Source organism: Ammospiza caudacuta, chromosome 6, assembly GCF_027887145.1.
Source record: "Ammospiza caudacuta isolate bAmmCau1 chromosome 6, bAmmCau1.pri, whole genome shotgun sequence".
NCBI lineage: Eukaryota > Metazoa > Chordata > Aves > Passeriformes > Passerellidae > Ammospiza > Ammospiza caudacuta.
Window position 1 is genome coordinate 57795345 of NC_080598.1, and position 12066 is coordinate 57807410.

Below are 12066 nucleotides of genomic sequence, written 5' to 3' on the forward strand. Positions count from 1 at the left end.
GATGGCAACTCACAGTGGTTTGCCATCCCTTTAAATGGACACATCCAGCCAGCCATGAACCTGTTTTCTATCAGGTTGGTGGTGCTCAGCAGCTCAGGCCTGGCCTGTGGCAGCCTGCAGACAGAAGCCCCATTTTCAGGCTGAGTTTGGAAAGCAGCATGTGGATGGAGGGACAGCTTGTAAATATTGGGGAGGGCTGGAAGGCTCCAATTTGTGATTGTTGTCTGCTCCCCTTGGAGCACAGCCCTGGTTTGCACCAACCCCATCACCCCTTGTGCAGAGGGAGGTGTTTAGGAGCAACACCAGCTGAGCCAGGGATCTGCAGCACTCCCTTTGTCCCAGCTGCCAGTGGCACTGAGTGCCAGCTGCTTTTCTCATTCCTTGCACCCCTGACACCCGTGGGGCAGTTCCTCAGGCAGGGATGTGCAGTTCCAGATTCCCTTTCACGCTTCCTGCCCTGGAGTCTGTCCTTGCAGTGCACTGTGGTGGGCTTTAGATTTGCTTTTACATTGCATTTCAGGGAGGTAAAGCTTAAACAGCTTTTGCAAAACCTGAAATCTGTGCAGCTGTCGCCTCAGATCAGGTGAATCTTTCCCCCACACAGACCTCCTTGCTCTCAGACAGAGCCTTATCAGCAGAGGCTGGCTGATAAGCCAGGGCAGTGTTATGTGTAGGGGGATAGAACATAAGTAAATAGAGGTAGTATAGAAAGTAATCCTATCCCCTAAAGAGTTGCAGCTGTGTTAATTATTAAATATTAGGAGCGGGCCTGATGTTAACAGGCCACAGCTGTAGCCAATAAGCAGAGTGTTATAAAAGAGTGGATTGGTTGGCTTGGGGGAACTGGAGTCAGTTGACTGCTGTGAGGATGAGGAAGAGTCAGTGCCTGGAGGAGCTGCCTACAAGAAAATATCAAGGATGTGCAAAACTCTAGCAATATGGAACTGTTGCAATGTAATGACAATAGAACCCTTGCACTATAATGACAACACAAGTTCTGTGCACCTTGGCCCCACACACAGAAGCACACGTGTGTGCACACACATTCCTGCCAAGCAGGAGGCAGCAGTGAAGCTCCCAGTGGTCTGGAAGGGACCTGGAGGGCTCTCAGAGAAGAACTGAGCTTTAAAGAACCCCTTTAAGAACCCCTCTCCCTCCAGGTACCAGTTTATTTGTAACATCTGATTTTCCCCTCAGCACATTCATGCCACCTGCTCTGACAATTATTTCTGATTTTTGCCCAGTGTGAATTTCTGCCATTTATAACTGACTGTCACGGGGTGCCACAATCCTGCTGTCAGAGTGAGCACATACCTGATTTATTCACCATGCCTATGTTAGGAAATCACTAGTTTACATGTAGGGAAAAAAAGTAATATTTTTTTCTTCATCCTCTCAAATTTTATCACAGCACCATCAAAAAAGAAAGGGATTTCTGAAAGTCATCCAGCCCTGGCAGAGCCAGGACAGAGTGAGCATGGACTGTGCTTGGCCCCAGTGTAAAGGCACAGGCACAGAATCACAACATCACAAAGCAGCCACTGCTCTGTAGTGGCAATTTGCAGGGTTTGCCCACACCTCGTAGTTCAGGAGCCCCATGGCTGAGCTCCCTTTGTACCAGCAAAGTTTTCATTTTGCTGTGTGTCTGCAGTAAACATGCTGCTGAAAGGGAGGTTTCACTGGGAATATTGTTGGTATGAGACAGAAGCAGCTCCACATCAGCCCCTGCAGAGTCCTGGTGGTGCAGGAGCAGAGGCACAGGGAGGGTTTGGTGCTGTGGGATGAGCAGACCTGGCAGGAGGGAGATCTCACTGCAGGGAAGGGGCTCCCATCCCCTCATCTCCATCAGCCCAGCAGGACCAGTCCCTTCTCAGTGATAAACACACTGTGGGATGGTTACAGCACAGTGGGAGCTCCTCAGCATGGAGCACACAAACTGGGAGTGTCTCCCTTGTGAGATTAGTGCCCATGGCACCACTGCCTCCATGCCAAAACACAAATCTACTGCTTCCCACAGAGGATGAAGATGTTTGAAACAGCCATGGTGCTCCTGATAAGGAGTGATTCTCCCTTGCAGCCAGCAGGTTTCCAAGCAGATGTGTTTTGTGGGTGGGAAGCTGTGTGTTGCCAGTGTTACTGCTGTGTGAATTCCTTTTTCAGATGTTTGTTTGTATTGCCAGTGTCCTCAGTGTGTCCTTGCTATGGGTGTAGCTCTGGTGCCAATGAAAACCTCCCCAAATTTCAGCAAGGGCATCTGATCCTGTGTTGGGTTGCAGGAATAATCAGTGTTTTTCAACTGGTACTTGAATTTAAAACCCAATCCTGATTTATGGCCCCATAGATCTCCTTTTCCAGCCCTGTGTGTTTCCTCCTTCCATGGCTGTGCTGTGGCATCAGTCAGTGGCTCAGGACATCAGGGAGCATGTCTAGAGATCACACATGTGTTGGTTTTCCCTGGAGTTTGTCCAGGGCAGAGATTCACTCTTTTCCAAAGTAATATCTTGCAAAAAGGGGAGTTGTGGGGAGGGTTATGACACGTGGACAGGGGGCACAGTTAAGGGGGGGACACTTGTTTCAGTCTGTTCTCTCTTCCTGTAGCTGATGGAAATGCCCAGTTTGGGCTCAAGGGTGAGGTGTTGTTGCTTTCCCTCTCTTCTGCAGTTTCAGGATCAAGAACATTTCTTTATCTGCAATTTAATGTCGACACAGAGTGCTCACATCACACCAGTCACTGTATATATTAATGCACTGCTCAGGGAGGAGGCATTGCAGCCTGAAGCACATTTAGCAAAGTACAGAAATGTGGGGAGGGGAGGAAGATCCCTGGAGGCATCACTGGTACAACTATGCAGCATAAAAATTTTCACCACTTCAATAAAGTATACACAAGTAATTTACAGTTTCTCTTCAAGCCTAGCTGCTCTACTGTGATTTCTAAATAGAATATGATTAATGTTAAAAATAATCCAATATATGAATTCTGTCTTCTGGATTGTTTTTAGCAGGTCAAAGGCCATTATTGCAGTAATTGAATAATCCCACAGCCCTTTGCTCCAGACATTCACTATGGAAACTAAGCAGTGAGGACTGGCTATTCTATTTTCCAGTCATCCAGACAGCATTTTAATGGGAAAGAAAAATCTGGTGCAGTTAAAAGCCCCTCTAAAAGCAGATTATGGGGAAAAAATAGATGCTCAGATGAGATGTGGGCTGATGATTCACTTCAGAATACTGTAATTGTTAAAGACGCTGATAATCACTTTGGCAGGAATGCAAAGACATAGAAATGCTTTTTTACCCTGTGTTCTCTAGATTGAGAGACAAGGGGGAGGGCTGTTTTATTTCCATGAGATCAGTGAAAAGCACATATTTCTAAAACAGAAATCAGTGTTTGTTCTGAGTGTTTTAAGACTCTCAGATGAAAAATACTCTGCTGTTAGAAATGTTGCATGTCATATTTAGACAACAGTGTTTATTAATTACAGGAGAGAATCATCTAATGACTCCAGCTGAGATTGTGACACAGTGTACCAAGTATTACATACACATCATGCAGTGAGGTGTAGAAACAGCCAGGGACACCTCAAACCTCAGTAGACTTGTGACTGAACACTGTTTGTTTCACATCCTGCTTTTACATCCTTGCAAATCCATTGACCTCAGCTGAGGTGTTCTTGGCTTAGCTTTGGAGGGAGACAAATCATAGGCAAATTTTGTTATTCTCATTTTTTCTGAGAAAAGGGCAGAGAAAGGATAGTTTATCTGTCTGAAGTCACAGGAGGAATCTATGGAAAAGGTGGCATTGACTCTGGAGAGTGTCCTGGATGCATAAGACTGTTTTCCTCCTACAGGAAACTACAGGAGGAAAACAGAAAGACAGTTTTCCTCCTATAGGAAACATCCTAAACTCATTTCAAAATGAGTGAGAATTAGCCAGAAACACCCAGGCGCTGTTTGGGGGTGAGTCTCCATCACTTCTCCTGCATCCCCTGGAGTTTTCTGTGTGTCCTGGTGGGTTCACATCCCCTGTGGTCCTTTCACAGCCACCACAGAGGACTCTGCAGATCTTGAGAGATCCAGGGAAACAAGTGCAAGCTGCAATGCAGACGTGAGGCACAATCCAAGCTTTGAGCACACAGAGCTGCCAGTGTGGCACTCACCAGGCTGGTTACTCACCAGGCTTGGCTGCTAAAAACATCCTGGCATTTGGTTAACTTCACCTTTAGAAGCCCAGCAGCTGCTCCCCAGGCCAGGCCAAGCAGTCAGCATTTAAGATCCAAGATTTGAAGCATTGCAGATCCATTTTTTCATGCATCTTCAATACCCTAAAAAAAGCTGAAGGTCTGCTAAAGGTGCAGCTGCATTACCGGGAGGGAACCATTTAAGATCTGGCATAGGGAAAAGCACAATTTAAGAGACAAGCCTATCAGTCTTTAATGAGGTTATGTGGGGACTGAGTGGTCATCTCATCATTGAGCAATCCTTAATGCAACGTGCTCTGGATCTATAATTAAAGCAGCTTCCACCTTTATCTCGCATGCTAAATCTTGATTTCTCCCAGTTCTTGCAAAACCTCTCTCTGTCTTAAAGGAACACCTGGTGAGCTCTAAGACTCATCTTGAGTGGCCTGGTGGCACTGTGAAGGGCTCCCTTGGAGCTGAGAAACTCCAAAGTGATGTTTCCTACTGAGTTTCAGCAAAATAAACCAGGTTTTAACAGGACAAAGCACAAACATCAGTTGTTATTACCAACTGTCTCTTGCTGCAGTATGACTCCTGCCTGCTCACTCTCTTTCTCTATGGAGAAAAATCTCTGCTTATTCTTCAAAAAGTCCTCTCTCAACCCAGAGGCTCTTCAGATCTCCCAAGAGGCTCCTTGCCTTCTCCCCCAGTGAAGTTGGTCTGACCTGAGCCATTTCAAAACTCTCCAACAGCACCTATTGCTAGGAAAAAGCAACTCAGGGCAAAATTAGTTACCTATATTTCTGGAAATTACAGCTTGGAAGCACTCGGGCTTAATGGCTACCAACATACCCTCAGGGGTAAGAGAAAGAAGGAACCTTTAGGTCTTAAAAGGAAAATTCTTGCAGAGCAAAGTTGCCAGACCAAACCCTCTGCCTCTTTCTTGGGCGACTGTGAAATTGCTCTAAAAGCACAATAAAGAACACTGTCAGGTAATTGCCCTGTGGTCCAGGCACTGACCAACAATGTGGCATTTTCTATCAGTTCCTAGCTTCATCCCAGGTTTCCTGTGTGATCTTCAGCAAGTTGCTCTGTGACGGTTTTCACAGGGGTTTTTGGATTGGGGAAGAGACGAGGATCTGACTCCATGTTTCAGAAGGCTTGATTTATTACTTTATGATATATATTACATTAAAACTATACTAAAAGAATAGAAGTAAAGGTTTCATCAGAAGGCTAGCTAAGAATAGAATAGGAAAGAAAGAATGATAACAAAAGCTTGTCTCAGACAGACAGTCCAAGCCAGCTGACTGTGATTGGCCATTAATTAGAAACAACCACATGAGACCAATCACAGATGCACCTGTTGCATTCCACAGCAGCAGATAATCAATGTTTACATTTTGTTCCTGAGGCCTCTCAGCTTCTCAGGAGGAAAAATCCTAAGGAAAGGATTTTTTATAAAAGATGTCTGTGACATTGCTCAGACTGAGGTTCCTCTTGCGCATGCAGGTACAGATTCCCACTGAATTAGGTCAGTGCCTGCCAGGGACCTTGCAGCAGTGCAGCCTCAAGGCCCAGCCTGTGCAGCCCTGCCTTGCTCCTGATGACTTTCTTGCTTGTTTAGATACATTGGGACTGCTGCTTTCTCTGCAGCATCCACAGCAGAGTTCCAGCTTTGATTTGGGGCTAACACACCTTCAACCACAACACAGTAGAAATAAACTACAGGTGGTGGCAAAGCTTTCATGCCTACAGGAGAAGTGCAGGGGCTGCTTTATCTCCTCGCAGCAGATAACCTAAATCAGCCCCAGTTTTCCCCCAGCTGCTGAGCTGGAGATGTGCAGCAGGCACAGTTTCCACAGAGCAGTAATTTATTTAATCACATAGCACAGAGCAGTGGGGATTGCTGGCTCAGCACAAACAGACAAAACATGTCAGGAGCTTCTCCTGCAGGAGCAGCAACCTCCAGGCTGTGACTGTGGGAACTGTGTTGTCTTTATTGAGAGATCAGACCTGGTGTGATTTCACAGCACCTCTTGAACACAAAATGAGAGGCATGGGAAGGCAGGTGAGCATCTCTATAAACATGGCAAGTGTTCTCCAAATAACTCGTGAGAGCTGCAGCTAAGCCCAGCTGAGCTCTCTCTGTCTGCTCTTGGAGAAGGCTTTTTGTGCACTGCTGCCGCTGCCCAGGCCCTTTAGGTGCCATCCAGCAGGTGGGAAGGGCTCAGCCCTGGAGCCTGGGTGGCACAAACTGCAGAGCTTTCATTTCAGAGAGACCTCAGCATGGTCAGCACAGCGTTCACTGTGCCCAATTCCTGCACAAATCCCAGGCCCACAGAGCTGGAGGGGCATCGTGGTGGGGTCTGGGTTTAGATAACTCACTGCTAAGGGACATAATTTAGGGGGTGGCTGCAAAAAGGGAGTCCCACAATCTGTTAGTACTGACTGTGGCACTTCACTGGCTTGCTGGGCTTGGAAGGGAAGGTGCCCACTGGAGGGTGGGATTTGGTGAAGGTGCCCACTGGAGGGTGGGATTTGGTGAACTTGCCAGAGCAATTAAAAAAAAAAAAGAAAAAAAAATTAAGAGAGTTGAACATTTTAAGCAAAAGTTGCATTCTGACTGAAACTAATGGAAATTAAGCATTAAGCAGATAAATGCATTTCTGGTTCTAACCCAAATTTTTGTAATACGTCCAGTGCCCTGTTAGGAAGAAAAGCTCATTTAATGTCACAGTTCCTCTGAAACAGAGGTGACTGATGTGTTGGTAAATTGGAAATGCAACTCACTCCATCTTCAGCCTGAGAACTGTGTCCTGCATCTGACATTGCTTCATTATTTTAATGTTTTTCTTTTTCTTTTTTGGAGATCATGTTCCCAGACAATTTGAGTCACAAATAAATCAACCTGTCTTACATGTCAGTTCAGCTTTTTCTTATTAAATTGAACAACTACTGGAATTTAGAGTTTTAGGAAAGAGCTTTCAAATTAATGCAAAGCTTGAACTGGTCTCATACTGCAAACCAGTGGGAAAGAGCAATGCTCCCTCTGACTGGCAGCCAACAGCCACTTAAATTAAGGAAGAATCAAACCTTTTGCCAGTTTCACAAAATGTCAACACATTATGTCTGAATTATGAATTACTAATGCTGAGCTTAAGTAGAAAAAACAGACAAAAAATGGACAAAACCAGATCTGGATCTCCAGGTTGGATGCAGAGAATGGAACTCTGTTACTTCTACTTTTATGTAATTGTCAAAACAATATTGAAAAGCACCTCTGCTTAAATTACTTAAATGCTCTGTAAAGTACAAACAACCCTGGAATCCCTTGATACTTTTTCTTTAATTTAGTCTTTTCTTTGTTGGTTTGCTTGCACTAAAACTCCATCTTGAAATTAATTGCATTTTTTCTCTATACTGAACAAACTTACAATCTTCTGTCTTACTGGGAACTGTTGTGTATGTTGTCTGAAGTAATGAAAAAAATTAATATAATTTTTAATTATAATTTAATTATTATGTATATGCAAATTATATATATGTATAAAAATACAATTTAATATTTATATATAATTTGATTTTAACTTCATTATAATAGCTATTACCAGCCCTGTAGGTAACACATACTATGAGTAGGCTTCAAAGCATTTCACAAAGGGAGTAAGCATATAATTAGCACTGCTTTACAGATGGGGAAACTGAGTCAGGAGCTGTCTTGGCTAGAAGAAGGCAGAAAGTTATCTCTAGGTACTGCACCTCAATCCCCTTGGCCCAGCTCCATGCCCAGGCTTGGTCAGATGATCTGGTATCTTTCTGATAGCAGGGGCTAAGCTGGGTATTTAGGAGCTGTAATTCCTTTTTCCAAACCCTGCAAAATCCTAGACAACATCCACCTCCAAAAGAAATGCCATTAGGCAATAGATGCTAATTACTATTATGGCAAAACTTTCTGTCTCTGGCAATCAGCCAGACAAGACACTGCCATGGAAGGCTTGTGCACCTTTAGCCACTTCTCTAGCTGTAAATAAAACACCTCTGGAGTGACTGTCCCTGCTGAGACCTCTTGGGGCTTCCCCTGTCCAAATTGATGTCCCATTTGTGATCTGGGACATTCTGAGATCCCTCCTGGCCACTTTGGGCCGCTGCTCTCAGCCCTGCAGACAGACACAGCCAGGGCTCACCCTGGGCTCTGCCACATCATCATACCAGGGAGATAAGCAGATCTGGATTGCTGCAAGAAATGTGTGGGTGAAGAATTCATCCTTGCCTAATTTACTGCTAATAACTGCCTGGCTGTAACACACTCCACAGCCAGCACTCATCTGTACAGCTCCAGAGCCTAAGAGAACAGAAATACATGCCTAAAGCACAGTGTGAACCAAAAGGTGTAAAATACAGATGTGTTTATTAGGAAAAGGAAGATATGAAAGAAGGGACTGTAATGAATAATTGGGTGTGTATATATATGTATATATGAATATCTGTATATTTGTATGTAAAAGAGATAGAGGGCTTGACTGTGTCAGTCTTTTCCAACCTGATTGGTTTTGTGATCCTTGACTTGAAGGTTGTTGTTGATGATTTCAGTCATCATAATACAATAAAAAAAGGACTGATACTATTATTATACTAATAGATATAGTATATATATTATATATACTATACATATAATACTATATATATAGTATATATTAGTATAGTGTCATATAACATATATGTTATACATATACATATAATTTACATATAATATATATACATATAATACTATATATATAGTATATATTAGTATAGTAGTATATATATTATATATATTAGTAATGGTATACTAATATATATAATTAGTATAATAATACATATAATATACTATTATATATTATATATATTAGTATACTAGTATATAATATATATACACTAGTATACAATTATACTAGTATAAAATACTATTTTTTTCCCTTTATTCTTAAAAACAGTCACATTTTTTCCCCATGTACTGGTGAGATGACAGGGCATTCTCTGGAAGAAAGTAGAGTGAGACATAGTTCAAATAAATTAAAAAGGAATGGGAGAAGTATGGAGTACAGATATGTCTGAATGAGTCATGCATACACTGTCAGGAGAGATGAAGTTACAAAGAAAAGTTGGCATGTTAGTGAAATTTCCTGCCCAGATTGTGCCAACAGAACTCACATATGGGCTTTTGAAACTGCAATAACCCTCGTGTGTCCGTGCCAGAGGCTTTTGTCCGTGCTCAGTCTCTCTGCAGCCTGGAACAATCCCCTGGTCCCAGGCCAGAAGGGAGGGTGGCTGCAGACTCTCAGCAGGCAATGTGTGAAATGTGCCCTGGCACTTCAAAGTGGTTCTTGTTATTCTGGGGAGGTGAGAATTGAGGAAAAGGTGTTTCATACCGCTTTGTTTAAAGACCTGCAACAAGGAGGAGTGTAGGATCCCTGGAATCCTGACTTTGGACAAGACCCTTAACAGTCTCAGCTTCCCCTTCATGGAGAGGATACTGTCCTGGCATGTCCCATGGAGCACTCCCAGCACCACTGATGAAAAAGACATTTATGTTATTACCTTCCTCTAGCATTTCTGAGTGTGTGCTATGGGTGGATCATGTCCAGCAGGCAGCAGGCTCTGATCCAAGTGGGGTATATATGTTATAAGTGTGGCAGCATGAATAAAATAAAATAAAGAGGAAATTATCACAACTACCTCAAAGCCAAAGTGCCTGGAAGTGGGAGGGTGAGTGAAGCACACTTTGCAGGCATGACCCCAAGCAGAAAACCTCCCTGCTGCTCCACTCACAGCCCCACTCTGGCCAGGAGCAGCTCTGCAGCTCCCTCAGCTTCTCCTGTGCTCCTGCCCACAAGAGCCTTGGTTCTCACCAAAGAGATCCAGAACTTCCATCTCTGGAGCTTTGTTGCTGCCTAATTGTGATGAAAAGTTTGGAGAGGTTGGGTTGGGCACTCAGCTCATCCAAGGGCACAGGAACCATGGAATCATAGAATTGTAAGTTAGAAAAGACATCTGGGATAGAGGTGAGGGAAGGAAAGCATGTGAGAAGCACAGCAAGAGTGAGGAATGGCACGTGGGTCTGGATAAATGGATTAATGGAAGAGCACACCTTGGAGATGATGCTCCTGGGGAAGGGCTGGTGTGGAAGATGGCACAGAGCAGGGCCAGGGTGAAGGACACAGGCAGCACACGTGGCACAATGAGGGACTGAAGGAAAACGTGGCCTAGAGGCAAGAGAAGAATCCAGAGAGAGGCTGACAGGATAAGGGCAAGAGTGTTTAGGGGTAATCAGAAGAGAAAATCTCCCTGGGATAATATTACATAATTTAATTTGTCTGAGCATTACATCACATCATTTCTGACTTGCTTTCACTGTGGCAATCACTGACAAATTCCCCAACTTACTTAACACAGAAATACACAGATGAGCAGCCCACCAGGCCCTGTGGGATGCAGCCCAGGGGCAATTGTGTCCTGCAGGCAGCCCTGGGTGGGTGGGCTCTGCCTTTTCTCCTCACCCCTAGGACCAAGTGAGCTGCTGGCAATGCTGTCCCACTCTATCCTTGCTGCTGGATGCTGCTGCCAGCCCAGGCTCACTGGTTGCAGCAGTGAGGACACCCTGTTTTCCAGAGGCTGAGGGATTGGCAAGGAGGTACCTCCAGGAGGTGGCTGTGCCCTCAGGAAAGGTCTGAGGCTCTTGAAATTGGATGAGGGGAGATACAGACACCCCTGGTAAGTTTAATGAGGCTCAGAGGCCCATTATGAAACTGCTGTTTCTTGGTGCTGGGAAAATAGACAGAGATAAACAAAATTAATACGAATGTTTTTCTCAAACTACAACTTTCAGGGTCAGGACAGCAGGTCAGAAGCTCTTTCCTCTTGCACAGCCCTTTCTCAGCTCTCTGCCCTCCCTAAGATCATTCCATAAACCTCTTGAGGAATACTCCACAGGTGTAAATACCTTCACTCCCTTGGCTTTGGGTGGAGATGGGGATATGGCTGATTTGAACCAGCTGAGGCTCTAGTCTCTCTGAGACCAGAATAGTTTGATTTGGGAATAAAATGCCATCCCAAACATGTGTGCACCTCAGGAGCAGCCTAACAGGTGAATGATGTCTTGAAAAATCTGATTTTCAGCAGTTACATCACCAGCATTTGTTATTCTTCATCCATTTCTTAAATCTGGGTTCCAGGATGTCTCTGTCCCACTGCTAATGGGAAGCCTGTGTGTCTCAGTGAGATGTTATTCATTCCAAGTGAATACACTTGTTAGCTTTTCTAATTACCCTCCTCATGTTCTCACATAAAAATGACTCAAAAAAAAATTTCTATTTCCTGGAACAGTCATTGACAGCATGTTTAGCATCTCTAATTGATCACCCATCACAGGCTCCTTCTCTGCCACAACCACTCAATATTTCAGGGCCAGGCCAAGAACTCGCTTTAAGTGGAGAATATTTGCACAGTGTGTCTCCAAGGCAAGAGGAGCCCTTTGAAATGTTCAATGCTGGGGTCTGCAGCACTCCCAGTCTTGGCTGGAGGCTGAGATGCTGCAGGCAGGAGTGTGGGACACTGCAGCAGCCTCAGCAGGCTCAGGAGTGCTGGATCAGCAAGGCTCTGGCTCTGGAAGCTGGGGGAAATAGGAGCAGTCCTAGTCAGAAGGTGATTACAACAACTTAAAAACTTATAAACTTAAAATTTGCCTTCCCACTCTCCTAGGAATTCTTTGAATCTCTAGTAAAACCATGTTTCAACACAAGAATAGAATGGTTCTCTTTATTTATTTTCTTCCTCTCCAAGTTCCATCAGTGCCAGATTGGAGGACTCAGGATGGAAAAGCAGAGGAGGAGGAGGAGCAGCCACA